Source organism: Rhinopithecus bieti, unplaced genomic scaffold (genome assembly GCF_001698545.2).
Source record: "Rhinopithecus bieti isolate Rb0 unplaced genomic scaffold, ASM169854v2 scaffold_26430, whole genome shotgun sequence".
Lineage (NCBI taxonomy): Eukaryota > Metazoa > Chordata > Mammalia > Primates > Cercopithecidae > Rhinopithecus > Rhinopithecus bieti.
The window spans coordinates 257,348-266,496 of record NW_016811756.1 but is presented as its reverse complement, the minus strand read 5'-3'; the positions used below and the strand labels follow the sequence as shown (position 1 = coordinate 266,496).

General features: G+C 44.5%; 1 long non-coding RNA gene across 3 annotated transcripts in view; it reads left to right on the top strand.

The window, feature by feature from the left end:
- Nucleotides 1–278: 278 nt before the first annotated feature.
- The window catches only part of LOC108544076 (uncharacterized), an 18,903-nt gene continuing 10,032 nt past the window's right edge, over nucleotides 279–9,149 (top strand). For 2 of the 3 annotated variants that reach the window (XR_001889731.1, XR_001889730.1), the window contains exons 1-4: nucleotides 279–367; nucleotides 2,298–2,327; nucleotides 4,248–4,329; nucleotides 4,967–5,045. This is a non-coding gene — a long non-coding RNA (uncharacterized LOC108544076). Of the gene's footprint in view, nucleotides 368–2,297; nucleotides 2,328–4,247; nucleotides 4,330–4,966; nucleotides 5,046–8,683; nucleotides 9,094–9,149 lie in introns of those variants that run through there. The other variant, XR_001889729.1, reaches the window with a different exon arrangement.

Below are 9,149 nucleotides of genomic sequence, written 5' to 3'. Positions count from 1 at the left end.
CGTTCCGGGGGCGCTTAGTGTGGGGCAGGCAGGAAGCCTGGCTCCACTAGGACACACAGATTCTCTCCTGAGCAGCTGCGAACTATGCGCCCCTTCTACCCTTAAGAGATGGGATGGGAGTCCAACAAACGCAGCCATTGCTCAGACCCCAGCCCTTCTCTCCTGTAAGAAGCAGGTTCACCTCTGCCACCGCACTCGCATTTTTTTTTTTTAAGCCCGGCCTTTCCTAGGCGGGGTCAAGGGCCCCGCCCGCCGAAGCCACGCCCATAGCCGCCCCGGGGCGGGGCTCCCCTCCGCTCCCGGCTGCCCTTTCCCCTCCGGCCTCTACCAGTGCTGCTGCGCCCTGCGGAGCTCCGAACACGTGCGCGTGAGTAAGGACCCCGAGGGGAGAGTCCTTGGAGGTTTCCCAGCCTGGGGAAAGAAGCAGTGTAGGGTGGCTTCTGCCGGGGCACGAGATGAAATTGGGGTTCGTCCCCTCGTGACCCCGAACTTGGAGGGCATCGGAAAGAGACCTGGGCCCCGGAGTCGTCCCCTGTTTTTCTACCGTCCCTCTTCTCCCTAGGGAGTCCCCTACAGCCTGACTCTGACAGCCTCGATCTCCCAGTGCCAGGGGCAGGGACTTTGGAAGGTTTGTGAGGAACAAATGTCCGGTGGAACTGAGTCAGCTCCTTTAACCTGAGCCTTGAAAGTGGCACGCTATTTTAGATCTGTTTTAGACCCAGCGAACAATGAACCCACTCTACTCATTTTCCTGTTCCTCTAAATTATTTGGAGGAAGTTAGGAGTGAAATTTGGGGATGGCTGGAAAAAGGTATGATCTTAGCCTTACATAAATTATAATGGTGACTGTGAGGCCGGGCGCGGTGGCTCACGCCTGTAATCTCAGCACTTTGGGAGGCCGAGGCGGGCGGATCACGAGGTCAAGAGATGAAGACCGTCCTGGCCAACATGGTGAAACCCCGTCTCTACTAAAAATACAAAACTTAGCTGGGCGTGGTGGCGCACGCCTCAAGTCGGTAGGCTGAGGCAGGAGAATCGCTTGAACACGGGAGGCGGAGGTTGCAGTGAGCCGAGATAGGCTCACTGGAGGCTGCACTTCAGCCTGGTAACAGAGCAAGACTCCGTCTAAAAAAAAAATAGTGACTATGTAGAAATATTTATTATCATTTGTGCAAACATTTTGGTTATTTATTTTTTTTGAGACGAAGTGTCGCTCGGTCACCCAGGCTGGAGTGCAGTGGCAAGATCTCACTGCAAGCTCCGCCTCCCGGGTTCACGACATTCTCCCGCCTCAGGCTCCCGAGTAGCTGGGACTACAGGCGCCCGCCACCACGCCTGGCTAATTTCTTGTATTTTTAGTAGAGACGGGGTTTCACCGTGTTAGCCAGGATGGTCTCTATCTCTTGACCTCGTGATCCGCCCACCTCGGCCCCGCAAAGTGCTGGGATTACAGGTGTGAGCCACCGCGCCCGGCCTAACATTTTGGTTATTGCTTTTAATCAGTAGTTGAGGTCTTTGCATGACTACTGCCTCCAATTCCTCTCACATCCAATACTGCAGTTATTTTTCTAAGTGCTGTTTTTATTGTCTTTCAGGAAGTCCTGTATTGGACTATCTAGTTTTCCCACTGTTCACTGCCCATTTCTCTCACTGGATAACTTTTCCCTTTTTACTCACTCATATTCACCATCTGAGCCTTTTTTGGAATGTAGCTCCTCAGGTGTTTACAGAGTGCCCACACTATACCAGACATTATCCTGGGGGTTAGCTTATATCACTTAAGCCTCCCAACCACCCTATGTACAGAGTACTATTAGTTATATCCCCATTCGGCTTGGTGTACTCGCGCCTGTAGTCCCAGCTACTCACCTCAGGAGGCTGAGGTGGGAGAATCACTTGAGCCCAGGAAGCGGAGGCTGCAGTGAGCCATGATTGTGCCATTGCACTCCAGCCTGGGTGACAGAGAAAGACCCTGTAATATAATAACTCCATTCTACAAGTGAGGAGACTGAGGTATAGAGAGGTTACTCGCCCAGTGTCATTTGGCTAGACACTGGTTAGGCAATAGAGCCAGGCTCCCTGATACTTGTTTAATGGACTCTTTTGCTACTGTTGAACTGCCATCGTGTATAAGTAACAAGAGGTGAAAACAAAGCTAAACAAGGATAAGCTATTGGTTTTATCGTCTGCTGTTGTTTCTGTGGCTCAGGCCTAAGATACCACGTTTCGAGGGCAAGGACTCTGAGCTGCACACATGTTCACTGTTGGCTGACTAACCTGGAGTTGTTTCATTGCAGAGAGGCCAGCTGTGGCAGATGCAACTGCAGGTGAGTGCAACCCCTTCAGCTCTCTTGGCTCCAGCTGTAGGCAGCTGCCTAGGTTGTCTTGTACCTAGGCAAGTGTTACACTGCTGGGAGAACAGCAGCCAATAGCTGGTTGGCATTCTGGCCCTGGTTCGTGCCAACTCTGTGTTGACTACCCCAGGATGCCAGCATAGTTGCTTATCCATTAATGCAGGGGTGTTTTTTGGCTTCCCTGGGCCACATTGGAAGGATAAGAATTGTCTTAGGTCACACATAAAATATAGTAACACTAACGATAACTGATAGCTAAATTTTAAAAAAATTGCAAAAAAAAAAAACCACCCTCATAATGTGTTAAGAAAGTTTACCAATTTGTGTTGGGCTGCGGGTTGGAAAAGCTTGCATTAAGGTTTAATCTGTGAGAGCATGACTTTTTGCAGAGAGAATAAATCCAGACCTTCCTGAATAGTTCTGGTCCAACAGGTTTGGGTAGCAAGAAGTTTACTTGAATCATACCTTGGAAACAAAACAAAGCTAATGGGAAGAGGGGGTTGGTAAAATAGATGGAAAAGTCACACCTTTATTTTTAGTGCCTACCAAGTGCTCAAAGGGGCCAGATACAATGGGATTTTGCTAATTTCACTGAAATTAAAGTGCATAGCTCCCACTACCCACCATAAAAGCTAGTCATGATTCCCTTTGTAGAGGATTTTACAACCATAGTTATCTATGGGATTCCCTATTAGGGAAACATTGATGGGAATTCACTTTAAAATTATGGACATTCTCTAGCTCTTTAATAAAATATTAAAATATCGATTGAGGGGGCTCTGGGAACTGAACAACTACAACCACACTAATTTCTCCTTTGGGCTGACAGTATATTCGCTTTAGTTGCTTACTGATTTTCAGAAATGAATAGTTGTTGCCCCATTAAAGTGAGTTCCTTTTATAATTGTTGCCCCATTATTGAGTTCCCTTTGTAGTAATTTTGTTGTGGAATGCTTTTTCCCAAGTGGTTGGGATGATAGGTGTGTGCCACCACAACCAGCTAATTTTTTGTTTGTTTGTTTTTTTAAGTTGTGGAGACAAAGTCTCATTATGTTGCCCAGGCTTTAGTAGAGACGGGATTTCACCATGTTGTCCAGGCTGGTCTCGAACTCCTGGGCTCAAGTGATCCTCCTGCCTCCCAAAGTGCTGGGGTTACAGGCATGAGCCACTGCACTATGCCTGGCCTGGAATGCTAATTTTTTGAGAAGAGGTTCTTTTGAGAAGAGATGACCCTCAGTTGCTGTGAAAAGTGACATCCTAGTTTCCACAGGAGGAACTGGGGAGGATGTTGGGGGGCAGGGGAGTTGTTTATCAAAGCTTGTTTTGTTAGATCAGTTGGCATTCCCTTAATAGGATTCTCTCAACTAAATATGAGTGCTTTGTGTGAATGCCTCAACTGTGAATAGCCTTTTACATATGGGGTCTTAAGGCTAGTGATATCTGTAGGGCTTGGGGGATGGTTAGCTTTATAGTACTCTAGGCAGGGAAAAGGCAAATAATGGTAAATAAAATAATTCCTGAGGCTGTAGAAATGAGGGTAAATCATAAATGGCAAGCAGCATTCTGTTTCCATCTCTCCAGATAAGGGTACTTAGGAGCTGTTGTTTTAGACTGGGGTGCCAAACATTCAAATTCATTGGGAATGTAAAAAACAAAAAAGAAATTAGGTGGGTGTGTTGGCATGCACCTGTAGTCCCAGCTGCTTGGGAGGCTAAGCTGGGAGGATCACTTGACCCAGGAGATTGAAACTACAGTGAACCATGGTCACGCCACTGCACTCCAGCCTGGACAGAGTGAGACCCTATCTCAAAAAATATATATATACATAATGTATTGCTATTTATTCACCATTCTGTGTACTAGATCACTAAATTTGCTTGTCTTCCTTTTTAGGATGACTTGAAAGTAGGGCATCCTTCACCCATCTGAAGAGAGGAAATAGTGGCAGGTGACAGTCTGCATGTGTGGTTTTCAGGTAAATATCCCTGTTCATTCCAACATTGACTACCTCCTCTGTGCCAGGCCTGTTGGCTAGTTGGTATCTATCAGGAAACAACTGAGAGGTAAATTAACCTATATTTGTAAGATCCATGAAGGAAAGGACAGTATATCTTGTTTTATTCACTGCTAGATCCCAATCACAGTGCTTGGCACATGGCAGGAACTCCCTGAATGTCGGATAAAACAACTGAAAACATGGAAGGGGATTCCTGTTAAAGAGTTTGACAACAGGGTCTGCAATCAGTGCTTCCATGCCTGTTTTGCAGCCAACATTCGACTGATAGGTCTTCCACCTGGAGTGCCTAGGTATCTGAAACAATGAGAAAGCTGTTTCAGGAATCATCCAGCGGTTGTCAGCTATCCAGGCTTGTGTGGTGCCTGTGATGGTGTTACACTCTTGGAAGAGCAAGCACTGTCTTTATTGAGGTTTGGCTCCAAGCACTGTTTTGGTGTTGTAGCTGAGTACCTTTGGGCAGTGTTTTGCACCTCTGAGAGTGGAATGACTCCTCCTGTGGAGTTGGTCCTAGTCTGGGTGCAAACAATTTTTTTCTGTTAGAAAAAGGACTCTGTCTTAGGGACAGCCTGTCATTCTTTACCTCTTTGAATCCTAGATACCTTCACCTGAATATCATCTACCTCCATCATGACCCCAGATGTCTGACAGGCCTGTGTGACACCAAGATAAGTAATGTATGTAGTCTTCTTGTCATGTAGGTTCCAATTAAATTACTGCAGCTCAGACAGGGGTAGGGTACTTAAAATTATGATTTGAAAAATTATGTAGAGTATCAGAATTTTTTTTTCTTTTTTTTGAGACGGAGTCTTGCTCTGTTGCCCAGGCTGGAGTGCAGTGGCTTGATCTCGGCTCACTGCAACCTCCGCCTCCCAGGTTCAAGCGATTCTTCTGCCTCAGTCTCCCAAGTAGCTAGGACTACAGGCACCTGCCACCACGCCAGGCTAATTTTTTTATTTTAAGTAGAGATGGGGGTTTCACCATATTGGCCAGGATGATCTCAAACTCCTGACCTTGTGATTTGCCTGCCTCGGCCTCCCAAAATGCTGGGATTACAGGTTTTTTTGTTTGTTTTTTGAGACAGAGTCTCACTCTGTCACCCAGGCTGGAGTGCAATGGTGCGATCTCAGCTTACTGCAACCTCTACCTCCTGGGTTCAATCGATTCTCCTGCCTCGGCCTCCTGGGTAGCTGGGCTTATAGGCACGCACCACCACGCCCAGCTAATTTTTGTATTTTTAGTGGGGATGGGGTTTCACCATGTTGATCAGGCTGGTCTTGAACTCCTGACCTTGTGATCCACCTGCCTTGGCCTCCTAAAGTACTGGGAGTACAGGCATGAGCCACCGCGCCTGGCCAAGTATCAGAATTTTAGAGAATTCTTAGAATCTAAAGTCCAACCCTTATTTTCTAGAGCTCTGCTGTGCAGTAGCTATATGCTACATGTGGCTGTGTAAGTTGATAAAAATTAATCAATTTCGTAATCTCAGAATCTGTTTAGCTGCTGACTACCCTACTGGAAAACTCAGAGAACATGTCCACCAATTCAGAAAGTTTATTATGCACTGCTGTTCAAAAGCAGGGATCAGCAAACTTGCTGTAAAGGGCCAGATAATAGTACGTTTGTTCAGCCATGTGGTTTTTGCAACTATGTTTGCAGCTCTAGTGCAAACACAGCCTTAGACAGTAGCAAGTCTATAGTTCTAATAGAACATTGTTTATGGACATTGAATTGGAATTTCATAAAATTTTCAGTGTCAAAACGTTTTTCAATGATTTACAAATTTAAAGACCATTCTTATTTTGAGAGCCATACAAAACAGGCTGGAATTGGCCCTCGGGCTATGGTTTGCCAACCTCTGTCCTAGAGAATGAAATTCAGGCCTTGAAAGTCGAACAGCTCATTAGTGACAGGTTCAGAGCCAGTAGCAACATGTCTCCCTGAAAAATTTAACGTTATCAATAGCTTTGCCTTAGAATGTTATACTCTTCATCTTTTAGGGCACTAAGGTGACTGCAAGAAATTAACCAGTAGTAAAAATAGTCTGTTTTTTGTGTGTTTGGGATTTGTGTTTTTTTGCATGGGTTACTTATACCAGTTTTCTCCACTTTTAATGTGCTCCAAAGGGAGAAGTCTTAAGAAAGAATAGCAGTCTGCACTTCTCAAATTCAGCCACAATCTCAGTCCAAGTTGGTAAAACCAAAATGGCTCCTAAGGAAAGAGGAAATTTTTGTGTTATGAACAGTTACAGTATTTTAAATCTGAGTTCTCAAGTTCTAAGCATATAGGTTGTCTTCCTGACTACAGTAGGGCTATCCATGAGCAGACAGAGGTTCCTATGTTGCTACTTGAAAAGAGATAATTCATTGGCATTTCTGTTCCTGTATTCAATATCCCAAAAGGCATCAATGGTGTAGTCATGTGCATTTAAATAATTTGATGGGATTTCCTACTTGATAAATAAAGTTAATTATTCACCTACATATCCCTCTTTTTTTTTTTTTCTAAGCAAAGAAATTTATTTCCTGGTGAGTCTAAGAAGATTAGTAAAACATTTCAGAGTAGTTTTTAAAATCTTTTTTGATACAGGGTCTCAATTGTGTCATCCAGCCTGGTGTGCAGTGGCACAATCACAGCTCACTGCACCCTCGACTTCCTGGGCCAAGCAAACCTCCTGCCTCAGCCTCCCAAGTAGCAGGGACTATAGGCACATGCTACCATGCCTGGCTTCAAAGTAGTTACTTATTTTTTTTAGAGATAGGGTCTCACTCAGGCTGGTGTGCAGTGGCGTGATCACAGCTCACTGCAGCCTCAACTTTCTGGGCTCACGTGATCCCCCGACTCAGTCTCCTGAGTAGCTAAGATTACAGGTGTCACTGTGCCTGGCCTCGAAGTAGGTTTTTTTTCTCTTTTCTTTTTTTTTTCTTTTTCTTTTTTTTTTTTGAGATGATGCCTTGTTCTGTTGCCCAGGCTGAAGTGCGGTGGCACGATCTCAGCTCACTGCAACCTCCTTCTCCTGGGTTCAAGCAACTCTCCGGCCTCAGCCACCCAAGTAGCTGGGACTATAGTTGCATGCCACCACACCTGACTAAATGTTTTTTTATATTTTTAGTAGAGATGGGGTTTTGCCACGCCACGTCGGCCAGGCTGGTCTCAAACTCCTTACCTCAGGTGACCCACCCGCCTCAGCCTCCCAAAGTGCTGGGATTACAGGTGTGAGCTACCACACCAAGCCGAAGTAGTTTTTTTCTGTTAATCTTTTCCTGTGCTGCAATGGAAACTGGAATGAGACTGGCAGGGTTACTGGTCTGTAAATACCCAGGCTGCCAGCTGCCATAGGTAGCAGTAAATACAAGTGCCTCTTTTCATTGCTTAGGCCAAGTTTCAGGTCTTAGGCCTGTACCATATTAAGAGGAAAAACTAAAAATGAGGGTTTTCAAACATCCCCACCAACCTTGAATTTAAAAAAAATGAAGGAACCACAACTAATAAACACTATTCCTGGCACCTGTCCATGATTTCACTTGCTGGGTTGAAACAAACTAGTCAGTGGGATTTTATGTTGAAATTTTAGATCATGTCTCACTCAAATTTCAACCAGTAAAGCAAAACCCAGAGGGATAAATTCTGCAAGTCCCAAAGGGACACAAAGAGATGGCTAAGTGCCTAGGAATTCACACAAAGGAAAACACCATGCTAAGAGCTACTAATGAAGAACTTAAAAAGAGTGACAATGACTCCTGTGAATGTTGTTTCTTAATTAGGGCTTTGTGAACAGCTCCAGTTAATGGACCTGTCAATATACTCTTGAAAAACAATTTCACTGAATTAACAAATTAACTGTAATAACTTAAAAATCTCTGCTTAGCAACATCTTTATCCTCAATGCTATTTAGGAACACTTATAATGAGCCAACTTGCTGAGTCATAAATTTGTCAGTTTAGTAGCCTAGGGCTTGTTCAGAGGAGTCCCTGCTACTTATTTGGCCTTTCTTTCCCTCCAGTAAAGGCCCTTTAGGGTGTAAGAATGTTCTGTGCTGCTTCTTAAGGGTGATATACTCATTGGGAAAGCACAGTAAAAAGGACTTTAAATTTTATTTTATTTCACAATACTTTTAGATTTATAGAAACGTTGGGAAGATGGTACGAAGAGTTCCCATATATACCATACACAGTTTCCCCTAATAACATCTTACATTGGTATATTATGGTTGTCACAATTAAATGGGCTAATATTGATACATTAGTATTAACTAAAGTCCATACTTTGTTCAGATTTCATTAGTTTTTATGTAATATGTTTTGTCTGTTCCAGGATCCCATTGAAGATACCACATTACACTTAGGCTCCTGTTGGCCATGACAGCTTCTTAGACTTGTTTTTGATGACCTTGACAGTGTTGTTTTGTTTTTTTTGTTTGTTTTTATTTGAGATGGAATCTCTGTCGTCCAGGCTGGAGTGCAATGGCTCAGTCTCAGCTCACTGCAACCTCCGCCTCCCGGCTTCAAGTGATTCTCCTGCCTCAGCCTCCCGCGTAGCTGGGATTACAGGCGCAAGCCACTGGGCCCAACTGCCTCCTAAATTCTTTAAACATTCCATTTTCATTCTGTGGTCTTAGTTTATTCTGTCATGTAGAGATTAGTGGTTGAGCCTGTTGTCTTTGAGAGTGGATGCTGTAGTCCTTACGTGGCTGATTTTCACCCCATAAGCTTATAGTAGAGGATGAGGATTTCCTTTTTTTTTTTTTTTTTTTTGAGACGGAGTCTCACTCTGTCGCCCA